We start from the raw sequence: 23071 nt of genomic DNA, 5'->3' as shown, positions 1-23071 counted from the left end.
TATCGTTACCATATTTCTAAATTCCATATATATGCGTTAGTATACTGTATTAGTGTTTTTCTTTCTGGTTTACTTTACTCTGTATAATGGGCTCCAGTTTCATCCATCTCATTAGGACTGATTCAAATGAATTCTTTTTAATGGCCGAGTAATATTCCATTGTGTATATGTAGCACAGCTTTCTTATCCATTCGTCTGCTATTGGGCATCTAGGTTACTTCCATGTCCTGGCTATTATAAACAGTGCTGTGATGAACATTGGGGTACATGTGACTCTTTCAGTTCTGGTTTCCTCGGTGTATATGCCCAGGAGTGTAACCCACTCCAGTATTCTTGCCTGGAGAATCCCCATAGACAAAGGTGCCTGGTGGGCTACAGTCCATGGGGTCACAAAGACTCGGACACAAGTGAGCAACTGACACTTCACTATACTTCAGGAACTGAGGTCAGAGATGTGCTGGGGAGGAGGGCAGATTGTTAGACACTGTTTCGGTGATAGTGGAAGCTGGACGACTAGTGTTGAGGCTATGGTTCTAATCCAGGTAAGAAATGATGGTTGCTTGGACCAAGATGATAGCAGGGGCAGGTCGAGAAGAGGTGGGATTCCGGTTGTATTGTAGAGGAGGAGCCATGGACTCTATTGAAGGATTTATATGGGATAAAGCAGAAAGAGAGAAGCCAAGAATGGCTTCTATTTTGGTGAGAGATGGAAGAAATGGTGTCAGCATTACTGGGAGGGGACAGATTTAGAGGCATGTGATCACAAGTCCAGCTTTGGTCATGTTAAGATTTAAATGCCCAACAGTGTCAGACTTTATTTTTCTGGGCTCCAAAATCACTGCAGATGGTGACTGCAGCCATGAAATTAAAAGACGCTTACTCCTTGGAAGGAAAGTTATTACCAACCTAGATAGCATATTAAAAAGCAGACATTACTTTGCCAACAAAGGTCCATCTGGTCAAGGCTATGGTTTTTCCAGTGGTCATGTATGGTTGTGAGAGTTGGACTGTGAAGAAAGCTGAGCTCCGAAGAATTGATGCTTTTGAACTGTGGTGTTGGAGAAGACTCTTGAGAGTCCCTTGGACTGCAAGGAGATCCAACCAGTCCATTCTAAAGGAGATCAGTCCTGGGTGTTCATTGGAAGGACTGATGATGAAGCTGAAACACCAGCACTTTGGCCACCTCATGCAAAGAGCTGACTCACTGGAAAAGACCCTGATGCTTGGAGGGATTGGGGGCAGGAGGAGAAGGGGACGACAGAGGATGAGATGGCTGGATGGCATCACCAACTCGATGGGCATGAGTTTGAGTAAGCTCCAGGAGTTGGTGATGGACAGGGAGGCCTGGCGTGCTGCAATTCATGGGGTCGCAAAGAGTCGGACAGGACTGAGTGACTGAACTGAACTGAAGTATGACATCAAGAATGGATGTTGAGCAAGCAGCTGATATGTGGGTCTGACATTTCAGAGAGGGTTCTAACCTACTAATAAAATTTGGGAGTCATTAGCCTAGAGATACTGTTTAATGTCATGAGAATGAACGCACTAGAAAATAAACATAGATAACAAATAGAAGTCCAAGGGCAGAGCCCTGGGACCCTCCGAAAAGTGGCAAGAAAATTAGGAAGATGCAGCGTCATGGCCAATAGGCTCTGGTACTTAAGGTGAATAAGAAGCAAGCGTAGGAAATTATGTACCAGGCAGGGGGGCCAAAATGTGCAAGGGCCACGAGTGAGGAAAAGCTTGGTCAAGGTCAGGATTGTAACTGAGGGCTGGCAGACCTCACTGGCTCACGAATCTCTTTTGTGTGGCTCATCCAGTTTTTGTTTGCTTGTTTGTCTTAGTGGAATTAGTTGTTAGCTCTGAGAAAGCTGCTCCTGGACTCAGAGTCCTAAACATTTCCATCAAATAAAATAACTCTCTACTTTTCAGGTTGTGACTATATTTTTTAGTCAACAGATGCCAGCATTTGAAAATAGGGAGATTTCACATTTTTAAGAAAAAATTTGGAAACCTGCCATCTCTTCAATAATCACTGTATTTCACAACACTGGCTCCAGTTTCCCCACAGGCAAGAACTGGCCATTGCTAAAAGCTGAGAGCTGAAGAACTGATGCTTTTGAACTGCATTGGAGAAGATCTTGAGAGTCCCTTGGACTGCAAGGAGATCCAACCAGTCCATCCTAAAGGAAATCAGTCCTGAATATTCACTGGAAGGACTAATGCTGAAGCTCCAGTACTTTGGCCACCTGATGTGAAGAACTGACTCACTGGAAAAGACCCTGATGCTGGGAAAGATTGAAGACAGGAGGGGAAGGGGACGACAGGATGAGATGGTTGGATGGCATCACCAACTTGATGAACATGAGTTTGTGCAAGCTCTGGGAGTTGGTGATGGACAGGACAGCCCGGAGTGCTACAGTCCATGGGGTCGCAAAGAGTTGGACGTGACTGAGCCAACTGAACTGAACTGAACCAACTGCTGCCCCCTTAGAAAGCTTGTGTGATTTGCTGCAGGAGTCCCCTGGCCTGGCTTATTCATTTTAGTTCCAGGTGCAAAAAGCTATGCCCTTAAGCTTGTCAACTGGAACTTCTTTCAGTCTGGGCTCCTCCTCACCCCACCCCAGGACGAAGTGAGATGACTTCTGTTGGGGGCACCTCCAGGTTGAGTTATGAAATGGTTCTGTGTCAGACTCACTGTGCATCCTGAGTCAGTCATGCAGTTAAGGTAACTGACTGACCTGTCCAGGTTGGCCCAGATCTGTGTGGTTTCCCAGGATATGGGGCTTTTCTGTACTGAAACCAGGAAGGACCCACGCAAACTGAGACAAATTGGCCAGCCATCACTCTGAACCGGCCTGGCATTCTAAGTTGAATGGCAGGCATCAAAACACCTCACATTTTCCCCCAAGATGATGACATGTTCTTTAAAACTGTTAGAAGATGGAACTTGAGATAGAAAAAGAGACTGGAATTTGAAATCAAATTTGTATAATAGAAATTACAGACAGTTCTTGCTCATGAAGGGGATCATTATTATTACTATAGTTAAGGTCGGGAAGATCCTGTGGAGAAGGAAATGGCAACCCACTCCAGTATTCTTGCCTGGAGAATCCCATGGGCAGAGGAGCCTGGCTGCTAGAGTCCATGGAGTTGTGAAGAGTCAGACACAACTTAGCGACTACCTAACAACAATAGCTGATTAACAAAGTTGTTATAGTTTCAGGTGCAGAGCAGAGCAACTCAGTCATACATATTAATATATTGGGATGGCCAAAATGTTCACTTGGATTTCTCCATACGATGTTATAGAAAAACTCAAATGAAATTTTTGGTCAACCAAGTATATGTGTCTATTCTCCCCCAGATTCCCCTCCCTGGACTACGCATTTTGTATGCACTCACTCACTTCATGCTAGAAGCCTCATGAGGTAAGGACTTATTCTCCCAATGGAGATGCAGAAGTTGAGTCTGTCTCTATAAGGTCACAGAGGTAGTAAGTGACAGAGCCAGGGTACAATCCCAGGCCTGTGTGTTTCTGAAGTCTGCACAATTTTGATCAGTGTCTAAAGTTCAAACAGGGACTCCTTGGGGTGGCTGGCATAGACTGGATTGGTTGCAGGCTGAACAAAGCACCTCCCTCCGCCATCCTCCAGGTCAAACCAGCCCCTTGAAGGCCTCCCTGTGCTTCAGAAGTCAAGGCCCAGCATTGAAAAGCCGCCTCCTTCTACGGAATTCTAGTTATCTTGTTTTATGCCAAGTGGCTTAATATCCTGGCAACACAAGCCTTGGCGTTTTATATCCCCCCTGTTTTCTGAAATTTGCAACCAAATGAGGAGCGCATTGGGCTCATTATCTAAACCCCCTCATCTGCAAAGCAGAGATGGGATCAGAGCTAGCCCACGTGATAGCCGTTCCCTTTCATGGATGGGGATTTAATTAGGCTTCTGTGTCACACGGGCTTAGGAGAGCTATCTTTCTGTTGGGCTCATGGGCGTTGACTTCCTTCTTCCCCTCCTGGGCCCTCAGGGGGTGGGGAGAAGGAACAGTCTTTCTTATTCTCTGAGGCTGAGTCTTGAGTCCTAAGCATGGGCCTCTGAGCTTTTTCTTTTGTGGGAATCATTTAGGTAGAAGCTGAAGTCATGTGCAAGTCTAGGCAGAGATAACAAGGGCCCGAGTAACCCTTTCATGATCCTGTCGGGGATTCAGACATCCCTGGAAGGCTGGAAGGTGTCTATCAGATCCCTCTGGTGAAAACTTTGCTCCTTATGGCTTCACGCCCTTGACTCTACCCATCTCCTCTTCTTGCAGCCATAACCCTGGGCTTTACATCAGGCCCACTTCCCAGCCTCCAACTTCTTCTTCACTTGATTGATTTCCACTCATGCTTCAGGAAATGCCACATTTTTTTAGGGAAATCATCTCCAATCCTTTCAACTATATTAAACCCCACTGTTTCCTGGCCCCACAGGACACCATAGTCACCTTTCCTTAATACCCTTCCCAGCTATAATTTGCTTAATGTCTCTCTCCTAGTCTAGAAAGCTCTCCCAGAATAATTTTCAAAAAGTTAAAGACAGGACTTTCAGTCGAATATCAATTGAACACATGTCAAGATTTTATTTCACTCTTTAATGAAGGAATCCATAGAAAAGATAAAACTTATTCAAAGAGCAGTTTGAAGAACTGGGTATTTATAGGCATTTTAGAAAGAAAAACGTTAGACTAAGACTGCTAGGTTAGATACAAAACTGAATACTGTCCTATTGGACAAGAAAACAGAACCTGTAGGGCGGCCTTTTCAACTGCACAGAAATCTGCAAGGTGACATGTAGCTTCAGAGTATTTGGTCTCTAATCAAAGAATAAATAGCAAAACCAATGTAGATACATTCTCTAAGAGAACTAAATAAATCTTAAGTGAGCAAAATTGTTACACAATGCTCTGACATGACATTGAGAGTGCAGGCTGTGTTCTTTTGACCGCATCTATAAATTTTATATCATCCTTTTAAAATAGGCCTGTATGGTCAAGGCCCCTTTTGTGGTGTCGCTGTAGCACCTAGCCCAGTTCTTGGCTGTGATCAGAATCCAGTGGAGATTTATCAACTATTGACTGAAATAAAAGAATCTGTTGCTGCTGTTTAGTCACTCAGTTGCATCTGACTCTTGCGACCCCAGGGACTGTAGCCCGCCAGGCTCCTCTGTCCATGGGGTTCTCCAGGCAAGAATGCTGGAGTGGGTCGCCATTTCCTCCTCCAGGGGATCTCCCAGACCCAGGGATCCAACCCATGTCTCCTGCATTGTCAGGCAGATTCTCTACCAGTGAGCCACCAGGGAAGCCAGTAAAAGAATATTGTGTAGTAAATTAACCTGAAGTCTGTGTTAGTCAGCTAAGGGTGCTAGACTGGGTGGCTTAAAAAACAGAAATTTATTTTTGCACAGTTCTGGAGGGGAGAAGTCCAAGACTAAAGTTTCTGTGATTGGGTTCTGGTGAGAGGTCTCTTCCTGGCTTGCAGAGAGCTGCCTTCTTGTCCTCACAGAGCTTTTCCTCCATGTACACAGAGAAAGGGCTCTCTGGTGTCTCTTTCTATAAGGACACTAGTCCTTTTGTATCAGCGCTCCCTCCACCTTTATGACCTCATTTAACCTTGTTTACTTCCTTACTCCAAAAACAGCCACACTGGGAATTAGGGTTTCCACAGATTAATTTGGAGAGGATGCATACATTCATTCCATAACAAAGTCCAATTTTGAATGGAATCAGATGTGAATCAGGTTCATTCGTGTTTTAAAATTGTTTTATTTAAGTATTGTTTTACAGTGTTGGGCCAATCTTTGCTCTACAACAAAGTGACTCAGTTTTACACATTTTAGATGTGTATGTATGCATTTGTGTATCTTTTTCATTTGTATATCTTTTAAGAAATGCCTATTCAAATTCTTTGCCTATTTTTTAATCGAGTTTTTTTTTAATTGTTGAATTGTAAGAGTTCGCTTATTATTATCATTGCTGGAGTAGAATTGCTTTACAACACTGCCTTGGTTTCTACTGCACAACAAAGTGAATCAGATATATGTAAACATATATACTCTCCTTCTTGAGCCCCGCCCCGCCCCCAATCCCATATTCATTTTATACAAGACTTCAAGGCTTTTGTTTGTTCTGGGTAAACTCTGCAGGCTTCATTATTCAATTGGTTTTTATCTCATGACTATTACCACTGTTTCTTCTGGATACACAAAAGTGTGTAGACATTAGTACTAAGCGTTGCAATAAAGCTTTTCTACTCTTGTGTGGGATTCAGTTCTATCTATCCACTAAGATAGTGTAGCAAATATCAGTCATTTTTGTCCACTCATCATCCATTCTTCCTTACTCTGTTATCAAATGCTGGATTGTTGCCTGGGGAGCCACAATTCCCCCCATCTCAACCCACAAGATTCAGAAGGAGTTTCCTCAGTTCTCACATCCAGCAGTAGGCAAGAGATTCAGGCAGAGCCAGAATATACAACCCTCAGAACTGATTGGTTTGTAGTTGAGCTTGTGCTTTAACCTGGGAGAATCCAAGACTTAACTAAGACTTTTTCTGTAGCTACCAAGAAACAGTCTTCACCTTTTCTTTTAGGGTTGCCTAGTTTTTATGTTAATAATACAAACCAAAAGGAGCTGTGGACATTTTTGCAGTCTTTTGATGATATCCTAAGACTGAGGCTATTGAATCCTGGCTCCCCCAAATACCAGGAAAACAATTTGCTGATAAGTCAAAGTTGAGTTGATTTTTACCATAGCGAGTAGAGCTCTACCTTGATAGAATCTCACTAGCATCACAGAGAAGTGAGGACAAAATTGAAATATTTATTGAGATTCTGAAGTCAGTTTGTGGTGAGTCTCTAATGTGAGGACTTTGTCAGAATTAGTAAGGACTGAAGTATAATAATTTAGGATTGGTAGACATATCAGGATGAGAAATTCGAGATGAGGGATTCAAAGAGTCTTGGGTATAAACTTAATGCTTTCTATTGAAGAATTGATGGATCTTTCCTCAAGTTCCTTAAAAGAATAATAAAGTTATTTGCCACTTTTATCTTTCTGGGTAAGAGTTTTCTGGAACGGTAAAATTATGTCTATGAAGACAGGAAAATAGTAAGTGTTAGTCATTCAGTTATGTCTGATTCTGAGAGCCCACAGACTGTAGCCTGCCAGACTCCACTGTCTATGGGGTTCTCCAGGCAAGAATACTGGTGTGGGTAGCCATTCCCTTTTCCAGGGGATCTTCCTGACCCAGGGATTAAACCCAGGTCTCCCACACTCAGGGCAAATTCTTTACTGTTTGAGCTATCAGGGAAGCCCTGGGAAAATGTAAAGTCATGAAAATGTAGACAAGCCTCTTATTCTTATCCATCAGAGGGCAGACAGAGTGAAAACCACAATCACAGAAAACTTACCAAACTGATCACGTGGAATTAGCCTTGTCTAACTCAATGAAACTATGAACCATGCCATGTAGGGCCACCCAAGATGGACAGGTCATGGTGGAGAGTTCTGACCAAACATGGTCCACTGGAGAAGGGAATGGCAAACCACTCCAGTATTCTTGCCTTGAGAACCCCATGAACAGTATGAAATGGCAAAAAGATAGGACACTGAAAAATGAACTCCGGGTTGGTAGGTGCCCAATATGCTACTTGAGAAGAGTGGAGAAATAGCTCAAGAAAGAATGAAGAGGTTGAGTCAAAGCAAAAACAATGACCAGTTGAGGATGTGACTGGTGATGGAAGTAAAGTCTGATGCTGTAAAGAACAATATTGCATAGGAACCTGGAATGTTAGGTCCATGAATCGAGGTAAACTGGAAGTGGTCAAATAGGAGATGGCAAGACTGAACATCAACATTTTAGGAATCAGTGAACTAAAATGGACTGGAATGGGTGAATTTAATTCAGATGACCATTACATCTACTACTGTGGGCAAAAATCCCTTAGAAGAAATGGAGCAGCCCACATAGTCAACAAGAGTCCAAAATACAGTAGTTGGGTGCAGTCTCAAAAATGACAGAATGATCTCTGTTCATTTCCAAGGCAAACTATTCAATATCACAGTAATCCAAGTCCATGCCCCAACCACATTGGATCATAGATAAAGCAAGAGAATTCCAGGAAAACATTTACTCTGCTTCATTGACTATGCTAAAGCCTTTGACTATGGGAATCACAACAAACTCTGGAAAATTCTTAAAGGGGTGGGAATACCAGACCACCTTACCTGCCTCATGAGAAACCTGTATGGGGGTCAAGAAGAAACAGTTAGAACCAGACATGGAACAATGGACTGGTTCCAAATTGGGAAAGGAGTACATCAAGGCTGTATATTATCACCCTGCTCATTTAACTTATATGCAGAATACATCATGTGAAATGCCGGGATAGATGAAGCTCAAAGTGGAATCAAGATTGCAGGGAGAAATATCAATAATCTCAGATATGCAGTTGACACCACCCTTATGGCAGAAAGTGAAGAGGAACTAAAGAGCCTCTTGGTGAAAGTGAAAGAGGAGAGTGAAAAAACTGACTAACATTAGAGAGTTCACCCTCGGACTTTTTAGATATATGATCCAACAGGTTCTCCAACAGGTTCTCAAAACTAAACATTCAAAAAACAAAGATCATAGTATCTGGTCCCATCACTTCATGGCAAGTAGATGGAGAAACAATGGAAACAGTGAGAGACTTTCTTTCCTTGGGCTCCAAAATCACTGCAGACAGTGACTTCAGCCATGAAATTAAAAGACTCTTGCTCCTTGGAAGAAAAGCCATAACCAACCTAGACAGCATATTAAGAAGCAGAGACATTACTTTGCCAACAAAGGTCCATCTAGTTAAAGCTATGATTTTTCCAGTAGTCATGTATGGATGTGAGAGTTGGACTATAAAGAAAGCCGATCCCCGAAGAATTGATGCTTTTGAACTGTGGTGTTGAAGACTCTTGAGAGTCCCTGGGACAGCAAGAGATCAAACCAGTCAATCCTAAAGGAAATCAGTCCTAAATATTCCTTGGAAGGACTGATGCTGAAGCTGAAGCTCCAGTACTTTGGTCACCTCATGTGAAGAACTGACTCAATGGAAAAGACCCTGATGCCTGGAAAGATTGAAGAAGGCAGGAGGAGAAGGGGATGTCAGAGGATGAGATGGTTGAATGACATCATTGACTTTATGGACATGAGTTTGTGCCGTCTCCGGGAGTTGGTGATAAACAGGGAAACCTGGCATGCTGCAGTTCATGGGGTTGCAGAGTTGGACACGACTAAGCAACTGAACTGAGCTGAACTGATAATGTAGACAGTAAGCTATGAATATAGGGGATGGAAGGCAGAGGGATGAAAGATATGCTTCCATTGGCATCATTTCAATTTCTGGCAGGGAGTGTAGGGATAAATTAGGGCTTTGCAATTAACATATACCCACTATTATATATAAAATACATAACCAACAAGGACCTACTATATAGCACAGGGAACTATATTCAATATTTTGTAATAACCAATAAAGGGAAAATAATCTGAAAAAAATAGATATGTATGTGTATAGCTGAATATGCTATTACATATACATACATATGTATATACATATGTATATATACACATACATATATGTATATATGCTATACACCTGAAATTAGCACAACATTGTAAATCAACTGTAGTTTGATACAAATAAATAAATTTCTGAATCCAGGAATACTGAAGCCAAATATGACTGGTTGAATCATGCTCTCTTTGCGTTAGAATTACACATTCTAATCTTTTACCATGCAACCAGACCACCTCCTAACAAACAATGTGGATTCTGTTTCTCAGTCCCACTGATGTTGGGCTAGTTACAGGACTGGACTTGGCCAACAGAATGCAGGTAGGAGTGATGGCTGCCAGTTTCAGGCAGTGACCTATGAGCATTTGTATTTCTACTGCCCTTTTTAAGCTTCTGTGATCAGCCATGAGATGATCCTCCTCAGGCTTCCCCTCCGTTTTTGGCAGGGCATCAGAGTGGAGACCCACGGAGTAGTCAGAACAAGCCAGGAGTCCTGAGTCCTGTTTGGTTCAACCACGTTCAACCCGGATCTGCCAAAAAGCTGCTCCAAGGATTTGTGAGAAAGGAAAACAAAGATTTGCTGTTGAAAGCTACTGAGATAAGGAAGTTGTTTGCCACACAATAAAAAATGACTAACATTAGAGAGTTCACCCTCGGACTTTTTAGATATATGATCCAACAGGTTCTCCACATTGCTTAAATTGAGTTGAGTTGGAGTTTTGTTATTTGTTAACTAGAAGAGTTTTCTGCGTTAGTGTCTTTATATGGCATTGCATCACTTTTTGGCTCACGGAAGCCTCTGTGACACCCCGAGTCTTTCTCAAGGAAGCCACAGCCAAGCTTGATCCTCTCCATTCTCTGCTTGAACAATTGATTTTTTTTAAAAGCAATATTTATCCTTGTTAATGCTTATCTTTTGGCTTGCACCCAACATTCCAGTCTAGTGAGATCTTTCTCAATTTGACTCTTTCATTCTGGGGCTTAGCTGTCTCATTCAACATTTTGTCAAATACAAATTGGATCTGTGTGGCCACAAGGGCCTCTTCCAAGCCCCTGATTTCTCCATTATGATTTTGCAGTGTTGCACTGAAAACCAACCTCAAGACTGACCCCCAACCACACAAAAGATCATTATTTGGGCCAGGTATTCTAAATGAAGCTCATAGGACTGAAGTATTTTTCAGTGCTTTTTTTTTTTTTGCCACTGTAATGATCTCAGAGGAGTGGAAATCAGGAGATATTATGCTGGGTGTTTTTGCAGATAATATTTTCCAAGTCTACCAGCAGTTGAGTGACATACTTTTCAAGTAAGTGGGTTGGAATCTGTAAACCTTCTAAAAAAAATAAAATTGCCCAGCTCTTGAGTTCTAGTCCTGCCTGATGATGTCAAATAATTGACCTTGAGTGAGTCATTCATATTTGTCCTCTGACTCTTTGTTACTATGTCTTGGATAGGATTTGTACCTATCAAAGTACCGAGGCAGTTATAAACATATCAACTTATTTAAACTATCTCTTCTTCCTAGCTTGTCTCGGTACAAGGATTTTTAAAAATCTGGGGTATATGCTTCACATCAGAGCTTCCATAGCACATCCCCGCATCCAGCATTTCACTGTGTTGTAATTTTCCATTACCTTGTGAGTTTATCCTGCTTATCTCTGGACTTTTTGAGAGAAAGAATCAAGTTGATCTTGTTACCAGAATACCTGACATTGTTTCTGACTGACAGTGGACATTCAATAAATATTTGTTTGGTTCAATGAATAGAAATTGTTCTGAAGTTTTGTGTGTGTTTGTGTGTTTCTGCATGTGTCTGTGTGTATTTGTGTTGAAATAGCTGGATAATGTTCATCATTTGCCTGAAGCATTGGCTAATGTTAAATTTAAATTAAAATATGCTCTTGGGTGACTACGTCTTCAATTTCATGGTTGACTCCTTTGCGATTGACTTATTAAGCTAAACTGGGAATTGAAAACTAGATTACCTTGAGGGGCCAGAAAGGAGCATAATAAACAAGGATGGTTAGGTATAACTGAAAAAGACCCAGTATCTTTATAGGAATGGATATCCAGTATCTTCATAGGAATAGACACTCAGTATTGCTAGATATTCTAGTTTTTCAGAGGAGGATTTTAGTTTTAAAATGTGCTTTTAAGAAATGTAAAAGGTCCTGATTTAAAATTTTTTTTTATTAATAGAATTGGGAAATACTAAAACAGAATGTCTAAAATATTATATGGGTCAAATAAAATATATCTGAAGCTTAGTGCCAACTCATAAGCCATTAGTCTGAGAAAAGGAGTTAAATGTTTTACACCTGTGCTGGTATTTCAGTTTGCAATGACTGTTTAATTTACAATGAACAACCTTGAACTAGTGAAAGTGTTAATTGCTCAGTCATGTCCACTTCTTTGTGACCCCGTGGACCTGTAGCCCACCAGGCTCCTCTCTTCTTGGGATTCTCCAGACAAGAACACTGGAATAGGTAGCCATTCCCTTCTCCAGGATATATACCTGACCCAGGGGTCAAACCTGGGTCTCTTGCATTGTAGGCAGATCCTTTACCTTCTGAGCCACCAGGGAAGCCCAAAGAACAACCTTGGGTAATATCAAACACTACGTTTATTGTTGAATAGTACAAAACCTATAAAATAGATAGAGATCCAATTAAGGCCCAATTTTGAGGCCTGAGGTTAGATTTTCGTGGGCCTACTTCACAAAGGGTTTCCCAGATAACACAGGAAGGATTATGGCATTAAAGATAAATTTTTAGCAGTTTATACTAGTGTTTTACACAACAAGATAGAGACCTTGAGTCTATCATCTTCAGGTCATTGATCTCCATTATGGTTGAACTAGTGAAAGTTATGTCACTCTTGAGAAGCTCTCTATCATACCACATGACCTTCCTCACCATGTTCTCAATGTTTATGCATTAATATTCATGGAGAGAGATGGGCTCTTAACTGCTTCTGGCTTTCAGCCCATCAGTTATTGTTGTTGGTTCATCCCGCTCACTTTAGTAACCACTAGTCAAGCATGTCAAAATGCTCTTATGTATTTGCAAAGATAGGAACTGGAATCTCTCCTTGGAAAAAATGACCATGTTAATCAAAGCCTACAACTTCCAACAAGCAGAAACTCATCTGAGGGTTTCATTTTATTATCCATTAATTGAGAAACATATTTAATATTCATGCCTCATTGACCCTAGATACCGAATGGATCAAGCAACATATAGCATTTTTATTAAAGAGCACAGCAAGATATTCAAATAACTGCAAGTAAGTCTAAAAGAACCACTGTATCTAGGATGTTGCCTTGCTATGAGAATATGAAAAAATAGAATTCTGTGTTCCTGGGAATGAGAACTCTAGTGAGGAGAGGAGTTGTAAAGACAGGGTGGAAGCCAGCGGAGTAAAAAAGGTAAGGTGCTCTCCTACGGCAAGTATCTACTCTTTTACTGAAAAGTGAAAGTGAAAGTTGCTCAGTTGTGTCCGACTCTTCGCAACCCCATGGACTATACAGTTCATGGAATTCTCCAGGCCAGAATACTGGAATGGGTAGCCTTTCCCTTCTCCAGGGGTTTTTCCCAACCCAGGGATCAAACCCAGGTCTCCTGCATTGCAGGTGGATTCTTTATCAGCTGAGTCACAAGGGAAGCCCTTTTACTCTTTTACCGAACACCTGTCATTTATAGAGAAAGGTGGGGATGCTCTACTGAGAATGATTTCAAGACCACTCACTAATTTAGAAGGATGGAGTGATATAAGTGAATAGTAATGTCTGTTACAAGCATCAGAAGAAGAAATAGCAGTATACATGTGTATGTTACCTGCAGCCTAAGTAGAATAAATAAAACAGAAAGTTTGCAAAGGATTATCATAAGATCCAATATGCATGGGACAGTCTCAGTTTATCCCTGTCATAAATCAGTTAATCCCTCTTAGTTATGCATGTACGCCTCTTTATTTTCAAGAGTGTCTCCTAGTCTGGATAGTAAGTGATCTACAGTCACTCTGGAAAGATTCTTGCATGATTATTATTAGTTCATTTGTTAACTCAAAAATATTCCTGAATCTCTTCTGTTTGGCCCTCATCACTCATTACTAGCCACCATCTTCTTTTGGGGGACCAGGGTTTTCTCAATATTCTGCTCAAAATGTCTTAACAGAATAGAGGCTTCTTCCCTTGTGGTTCAGCAGTTAAAGAATCCGCCTGCAGTGCGGGAGACCTGGGTTCGATCCCTGGGTTGGGAAGATCCCCTGGAGAAGGGAAAGGCTACCCACTCCAGTATTCAGGCCTGGAGAATTCCATGGACTGTATAGTTCCTGGGCTCACACGATTGAGTGACTTTCACTTTTTTTTTCCACTAAGCATAATTCCATACTTCCTATCTAAACCACTCTCGGATATATTCTGGAACGCAGCCATGAGATCACACTCCTTAGCCTCTCCTGTATCTGACAATTCTCTCTTCCTCCCCAAAATAGCTCCTGAACAAAAAAATCTCTCTTCTAAATGGAGCTCCTTCTTTATATCTGCCATATTGAGTATCCTGTCTATGTCAAATAATGTCAATTTCCAAAAGCCCAGATCAAAGACTAAGAATGTATGTATCAGATTTTTCTACTGCAGATTCCTGGGAGTTTAAAATCTTGGATTCTGTCTGGATATTTCAGTTGATTCTCCAAGGGCAGAGCTGGGGTTCTCTAACACAACACCTATCACAACTGAGGTTCCCAGCTAGATTTGCCCTCATGGAAATACTGGTCGATTTCCATGCTGTCAGCAGACTTGGCGAGAAGCCGGATTTCTCAACCTCAGCAATATTAACATTTTGGGCTGGATAACTCTTGGTTTGTTGTCTGTGCACTTTTGGTTAGTTGGCAGCATCCTTGGCTCAAGCCACCAAATGCTAGTCTCCGTCTTCCCCAATTGTGCAAACAGAAATTTCTCCAGGTGTTGCCAAACATCCCCTGGAGATGAGACAGAACTGTTGCCTGCTGAGAAATATTGGGATAGGCATTCTGAAGATCAAGACAAATAAACTACTCTTGTGAGCAAGTCATGTGAGCAAGTGTATTACAAAACTCTAAGTGCCCTGTTAAGGTTTGGCAAAAGTGCTGTCAGAGCCAAAGAAAGGAGGGATGTATCTTCTTGGAGAAACAGAGGATGTTTGCGGCTTCGGGTGATTATCTGATATTCCCCAGGTGGGAAAGAAGGGGAGGACCTCCCAAGCCAAGGGGCTGTGATATGAAGGTGAGTAGTGTATTTGAAACAGAGTAAGAAATTTAAAGGGAATGGGGTGATGGGTACACTAGGGAGAGAGTTAGGGATTGAGGGATAGGATGGGGACCTAGATTTAAGTCCACTTTGGAAAACTGCTAGAATATGAATCAGGACTTTGTTAACTGGGTAGCAGGGAACTACAAAAAGGCTAGTAAAAGTGATACGGGCAGATGTAGGCTTTATAGAGATCACATGGGTGTTGGCAAGAGTTGGAGCATCAGGGTGAATGACACTGTCTTTGGAATCAGGCTGCCTTGGGCTGGGATCTTGCTTCACCATCGAATAGCATGTGGGACCTTGGGCAAAGCATGTCTCTTCCCTAAACCCCCACTTCCTTCTCTGCAAAATGAAGATGATAATCCTGCCTACCCCACTGGGTTGTTGTGAGGATTAAAGAAGTTAATTCATGTAATGCACTTAAAGTGTCTGGATGTAGTTGAAACTCATTAAATAATTATTCTAGATTCCCAGGAAGTGTGAGGGTTTGAGCCTGAAGGCAGGGAGACCAGTTTAGAAGAAGGAATGAAACATGATGGGGACATGAGCTAGCACAATGATGGGGTGATGGAGAAGAGCTACCTGAACTGAGTTGACTCAAGAAACTGACATTCTCCAGGGACCGAGCAACAAGACATTCAAATCGCCAGACAGATGCCCTATTACTGGAGTTCCTACCATGTCCAGGGCTGGACAGTCCCATGCTGAAATTTTCCACCACATATTCCCTGATAGTGTGAGTCTGAGATCTGAGATAGAAAGAGTTAATTCAATGAAGATCCACAGTTGAAGGGTAGATCTTCATTTCATTCTGCCTTGTCTGTATTTTCCTGTTCTTTTCTGCAGCCTGCCTTCTGTTCTGAGGAAGAAGGGCTGCAAATGACCTGCTTCAGGACCAAATAACAATTTAATAGAGTGGAGATTCATTAAGACAGTGCTGATGGCGACTGTAGTCTCCGGAATGGAGAAACAGCCCAGAGGACTTAGATTCTCTACCAGTTTTCTGACCTCAATTTACAAGGCACAATTAAGTTCCGGAGACCTCAGAACAGAACGAAATAATGAAACTACTGGCTTTTAATCACTAGTAGAATTGTGAGGAGTTAGTAGACCTCTAACATTATTCAGTTCTCTCTTTTAAAGGAAAGTTTCTGTATCTGTGACACATAACCTGATGTGATTGCTGTTTTTCCTTTCATTCTCAGAATGTATTCATCCAAATATATTTTTTAAAAACAAAACTGTGTGCCATGATAGTGCCAGATATTGGAAAAACAGTGATAAACAATGCCAACCTAACCCTTGTTCTTGTGGAGGTTACCTTCAGGAAGAGCCAAACAACAACAACAACAAAAACTGCTAAAAAATTATGGCAATTACTGGAGAAGGAAATGAACCAACTGGTATTTATGTGGCTAAAGGATATGGATCCCAATTTTAAACATGATTCTCAGGGTTTTTTTTTTTCTTTCAGATCATAATTGTTATGAAGCAGACAGAGAATTTCATGCCTACCTCTGGCAGCTTGGGGAATTGACTTAAATTGATTGAGTCATGGGTTAATAACTCAGAGTTATTATCACTTTCTTACATATCAAGGAAATCGGTGTTGAAGGGCAGAATAGAGAAACATTATTTGTTTTAGTTTTTTCATAGTTAGGTGAAGTTTGGTTTCTTGGAGTATCTTGGAAAAACCTTAGTAATGATGTTAAGATAGGGGTTAGGAGTGTGGGCCCTGAAGTCAGATACTTGGGTCAAAATTTGGGCCCTGCTGCTATTAGCTGAATGACTTTGGCAGGCTCATTCACCTTACCAGGTCTCAGTTTGTAAAGTGGGATAATAACCAACTTCTCAGAGATGTTGAGAGAATTGAATGAGATGATGCATATAAAGGCTTAGCAAAGTGTCTGACACATATGGCATATTTCTAAAAATAATATAACAGAGAAAGGAGGTGTGCTATGTTGCTGGGTGGGGTGAAAATTACTGAACTGGTCTCTGAGCAGCAGCAACCAGCAGCAAGGAAGAGTATGTTCAAAGGCAGCTTTGCCTGCTCCTAGCAATGATTCCATTCCCCTCTGTCAACCCCAACTTCCTCCTCTGCAAAATAGGAATAATAATGACCATCTTTTGAGGCTGTAGTGAGGATATGAAGCAATGTATCTCAAACATCTAGAATGGAGGCCAGTACATATCAGTCCTTGGTACAACATAAGAAGGGTCACCATCACATCATCATCACCATTAGCAACATCATCACCACCTTCATCACCACCATCATCCATCATCATCACCACCATTATTAGAGACAGTTGGTTGTTTTGCTGCTTAGCATGCTTTTTCCCTTCCCATCTGCCTTAGGTTATATTGCCTAGAAGCACAGTTTGCAATAGGATATTTTTGTGTGTGTGCAAATGGTTTATTGGGAGACTGCTCTCAAGACAAACAAGTATCAGGGAATCAGGAGACAGTGGGAGAGGAAAGATGCAAAGAAGTGATTTGGGGTGATGTCCAGCTTTGGTCAGATCCTGTAGGGAGTTCTAGTGCACTGTATCACAGAGTTTATCCTATCCAAAGGCCAGAGAATAGCTTTATACCGCCATATCAGTCAGTCACTGGTTGCTTGCCTGCTCCCAGGAGAAGGACCTAATTTTCCAGACATGCCAGGTGAGAAAGCTCCTATCAATAGCAAGGTGATCCCCCAGAGAAAGGTGCAAGATAAACTGTCAGCTCCCAGCATCAGAGCAGCTGGGAGATGAATGCCCAGACTTTGTATTGAGGCTGGGACACCAGTAGCATCCACTGTACCTTTCTGATGCACTTTGATTTCCTCTGGAAGCCCCCTCCCCTACTCTCAGTTTTATCCCAACTCCAAGGGGAGACTTGTGACCTGAGACTTGGTGAAAGAGAGTATGAGATTTGCCTGCCGGTAGTGATTGGTTCAGGGGTGATCATGTGATCTCATGAAAGCCAATAAAACTCAAGGAAACTTTTGCTAGGAATGCTGGGAGAGAGTTAGATGGTCTTTCCCACAGATAATGCTAATAATTATGGCATCACAAGCTAGACCAGTCAGGGACCAAACATGGGGTCTGAGAATGAAAATAGTTCGGTGGATGATAGTCAAATGACAGAGAGAAGCAAGGTCCCTGGATCAAAACATGCTTGAAGTTTACTCTCCCCTTGCACTTTCAGGTTACATAAGCCGTTTCTCCCCCTTTTGCTTATTTCTCTGAGCTGGAAATTCTGGATACCAGCAATAGTGAGTCCTGACTGATATTATTGCTATAATGGCCCCAGGAGCGCTATGTAAATGAGAAGCAGTCAATCAACTTACAGGATTATTGTTGCTATGTAAATAAAGTTCTCTTTTGACTGAGTGAGCAGAGGCTTCCAAGCCAGGGCAGTTTTCCAAATTAGATTTTTCATTGTCTCAGCCAGAAAAGAGGCACATTAGGCGACTCAGAGGGCAGCAAGGCTGCCCATACCTCTGAGAACGAGTCTTTCCTGCCAGCTTTCCCTAATTGCTGAGGGCCAGGTGCTGGCAAAGTGACTTTCAAACAAAGTGGCCATCGTAAGGCTGACAACATAAACCAAGTCAGAGGAAGGCATAGATTTACTTTAGAAGGAAAGGTAGACAAAAGTAGAGTGGGGCAGGCAAATGGGTGATGTCAATGGGCATTTTTAAGAGATAAATCGAGTCATATTCAAAATGGTAAAAATTTATTTGAGCAAAAATCTATTTGAATCTGCCAGTGCCAAATAGGAAGTGGTTAGGAGTAGCCCAACACAGGAGCTTGGGGAAAGATGTTTATAGAGAAAGGTTGAAAGTAATGTGAGGGAATGGTTTGATCAGCTATAGATTAAGTGGTTGCCTTATGGGGAGAAACCTAGTTGGCTATTTGTGGTTGGTTGTCTTTAGGTATCAGTTGTTTAACCTTGAGATATTTCAGGCTTAGATTTTGGTTTGCTTATGTCAGCTGCATGCTCAGTTGCTAAGTCATGCCTGACTCTTTGTGACCCCATCCATGGACCATAGTCCACCAGGTTCCTCTGTCCGTGGGATTTTCCAGGCAAGAATACTGGAGTGGGTTGTCATTTCCTTCTCCAGGGAATCTTCCTGACCCAGGGATCGAACCCGCATCTCCTATGTCTCCTGCATTGGCAGGTGGAGTCTTTACCACTGAGCCACCTGAAGCTGTTAAGGCATTAAAGTCAGCTTAGTCTATTGACCTTCTTGTTTAGTTAATTTAAAAACATGGACAGAAGCAGTTCACTAACAACAACCAAAACCCCTTTAAATCCACACAGACACCTACTGATAAAGCAAAATACATTAACCTTTACTCATAGTTATTTGCATTTTTAAAAAGTTTGTTATCTTTTTATTTCCATTTCTTACTCTTAAAAAAACAAAAAAACAAAAAAACCTTTTCTATACTATTACAATGTGCCCTTGAATTGCCCGCTGATCTCATTTCATAAGATCTCAACACTTGATGCAGTCGGAAAAAGAACTCTTAGAAAAATCTGTGGGGAAAAAAAAAAGATGTTTTAAGAGCCATCAAACCATTTCCATTAGACTGAGCTTGGTTTCTAGCCTTTCTGTACAACAAGAATATATTTTCTATGAATCAAATTTGGAAACCATAATGTCTTTTCTTTTCACTGGAGGATTTTTCCAGCTTAAGGGTGGGGAAGGCTCTGGCAATTTTGGAGTGTTTAGAAGAATGAGCAGTCTAAAGCCACAAGGGGAAAACTTGAGGATAGCCATCCAGAACCAGTGAAGTGACACATAAAAGCAATGACAGGAAGGAAAAATGAACTTGTGGATGAGCCTGTATAAAGAGAAAGGGAAGAAAGAAAAAAGTGTGGAAATAAGTTCCAGTAATGTGTCACCTACCTGCCCAGCTGACTATGGTTAACTGGCCAACGGTGATTGGCATTTAGTATCCCTGGCTGCCTTGGTGTGGCCGAGATATATTTTCCTCAAGCAGCATTTTTCAAAGGGCAATTCGGGGACCACCTTCACCAGCAGGTCATGGGAGGTGTGTTGAAAAGCTGATTCTTGTATTTCATCTACTGCTACTTAAACATTTCTGGGTGTGGGGCTGGGTGGCTGCATTTTTTTTTTTATAGCTTTACTGAGGTATGATTGACTTAGAATAACTTCACACATTAAAGTACACAATTTGATAAGTTTGGACATTATGATGTGTCTGTGAGGTCATCACCACAATCAAGATCATGAATATATCACCTCCTCAAGTTTCCTGGAGTCCTTTTGTAATGCATTCATCTCTGTTCCTTTCCCATCCTCCTATCTCAGATTGCCATGGATCTATGGTCTCTGTAGATCAGTTTGTAATTTTATAGAATATATAAGTGGATTCATAGATTACACATTATTTTTGTTTGGTGACTTTGACTCATTTATTCTATCCATCTGATGAGAGACTGCTCAGATGCTTCTATTTTTTGACTATTACATGTAAAGCTGGTTTGACCATAAGTCTACAAGTCTTTGTATGGACCTAGGTCTCAATTGCCCCTTTGTTCATACCTAAGAACCAAATGATTGGATCATAGTTTAGTCAAATGTTTAAATTTTTAAAAAAATTTGCAATGTATAGGTCCCACAGGGACTTCCCAGGTGATGCTAGTTGTAAAGAACCCACCTGCCAATACAGGAGACATAAGAGATGCAGGTTCAGTCCCTGGGTTGGGAAGATCCCTTGGAGGAGAACATGGCATCCCACTCCAATATTCTTGCCTGGAGAATCCCATGAACAGAGGAGCATGATGGGCTACAGTCCATATCGTCACAATGAGTCAGACACAATCGAAGCAAATTAGCATGCACACACGCATATGTCCCAGAGTGCTTGTAACTTTTCCAGAGAGTTTTTGTAGAATTGGTATTATTTATTTCTTAAATGTTTGCTGGAATTCACAAATGAATTCATCTAGGCAAGGAGTTTTCTTGGTGGTAAGGTGTTTTAAACTCTAAATTTAATTTCATCAGTAGATATAGGACTATCAGATATTCTGTTTCTTTTCAAATGAGTTTTGACAGTTTGTGGTTTTTAAGGTGTTTGCCCATTTCACCAACAAGTTGCTGATTATAATGGCATATTGGTGTTCATAATATTCCCTTATTAGGCCTTTAATGTTTGTAAGATCAATAGTGATGTCTCTTCTCTCATTTCGGATATTGGTGCTTGACATCGTTTTCATCCTGATCAATTTGAGTAGAAGTATATTAATTTGATTAATCTCTTCAAAGACTTGTTTTAGTTTTAATATATATATTTTCTATGTCATTTATTTCTATTCTTTTCTTTCTTTATTTTTTCTTCTGCTTTTTTGGATTTAATTTGGCTTTCTTTTTATCAGTCAGTCAGTTCAGTTGCTCAGTCGTGTCCGACTTTGTGACCCCATGGACGGCAGCACCCAGGCTTCCCTGTCCATCACCAACTCCCAGAGCCTGCTCAATTTCATGTCCATCGAGTCAGTGATACCATTCAACCATCTCATCCTCTGTCATCCCTTCTGTATTCAATCTTTCCCAGCATTAGGGTCTTTTCCAGTGAGTCAGTTCTTTGCATTAGGTGAGCAAAATATTGGAGTTTCAGCTTTAGCATCAGTCCTTCCAATGTATATTCAGGACTGGTTTCCTTTAGGATTGACTGGTTTGATCTCCTTGCTGTCCGAGGGACTCTCAAGAGTCTCCTCCAACACCACAGTTCAGAGGCATCAATTCTTTGGCACTTAGCTTTTTTTATGGTCCAACTCTCACATCCATACATGACTACTGGAAAAACCATAGCTTTGATTAGGCAGACCTTTGTTGGTAAGGTAATGTCTCTGCTTTTTACTTATAAATATTTATGCCTACTTTCTTCTCAGGATTACAGTTACATTATCAAAGACATCTGAAATTGTTCCACAGCATATTTATCTTCTGGGTTTTTGTCATTCTTTTTTTTACTCTCAAGTTTCCATTGCTGGGTCTTCAATTCACTAATCTTTTCCTCCGTGGTGTCTAATCTGTTGTTAGTTTCATCTAGTGTATTTTTCATCTTAGAGATTGTATTTTTCCTTTCTAGAAGTGTGATTTTGATCTTCTAAAATGTCTTCTCTCCTTAACATGTTCAGGCTTTTCTCTCTTCTTGACCATATTGAATATATTGATAATAGCTGTTTTGTTTTCCTTGTCTACCTAGTCTCTAGGCAGTGTCATTTCTGGGTGTCTTTCTGCTGATTAATTATTTTCCTCATTTTTCATAAGTTTTTTCTACTCCCTTGCATGTCTGGAAATTTTTATTATTATCAGCCATTTTGAATTTTTACCTTGTTGGATGCTGAATAGTTTTGTAATCTTATAAATACTTGGGGATTTTGTTGTGGGACATAGTTAAGTTTGTTGCTTTCTAGGCTTGCTTTTTAAGTTTCGGTAAGTAGGTCCTTTAGTTCAGGGCTTACATTTCCAAACTAATAAGATGACTCATTTTTCAGAACTTTCATTTTCCGTGAATTATAAGGTTTTTCTCTCCCATTAGTAAAAACATAAGCTATTCCTGAACTTTCATCATATTTGGGGATTGTCCTGGCTCCAGTATACCTTTAGGTACACAACATAAGTTGTCAATTTTGTCCTAGGCAATTTGAGGGTGCTAATAGAAACCAGCAGTGATAACAAGATTAGTCATGAAATAGGTATTTACAAACTCATGGCTCTTTTCTGACCTGAGGAACCTCAAGTTATTTTTTTATTCTTTAATCAGAGGGGTAAGAAGGGAAGGGGATCATATGCCATGTTGTTTCAAATAGGCTTCTTCTGTTTTAAGCCAGATTATTGTATAGACTTCATGAGTAAGCACATAAGGTGGCCTAGATAAGATTGGAGTAAGTTATTCTTGTTCAAGCCACCTATCCCTCCTATTAAGCTCTTAAAACTCTGTTTAGATATTCAGAAATCTGGGTTTACTGGACACTCAGATGCCAGTGGGAAGTATAGACTCAGAAATGCCATTATTAATACATAAGATATCTAGCTGATGGACAGAAAAACTCCTGACTATCTGGTCGACAGTGAGGGCAACCTCTAGGGGAATGACTTTAGCCTGCTTAACTGAAAATTGAACCACATGTCAGTCAGACCAGGGGATCACTTCCAGTCCCTGATTTAGC

Source organism: Cervus elaphus, chromosome 10, assembly GCF_910594005.1.
Source record: "Cervus elaphus chromosome 10, mCerEla1.1, whole genome shotgun sequence".
Lineage (NCBI taxonomy): Eukaryota > Metazoa > Chordata > Mammalia > Artiodactyla > Cervidae > Cervus > Cervus elaphus.
The sequence above is the reverse complement of the archived record's forward strand: the minus strand, read 5'-3'. Positions refer to the sequence as shown.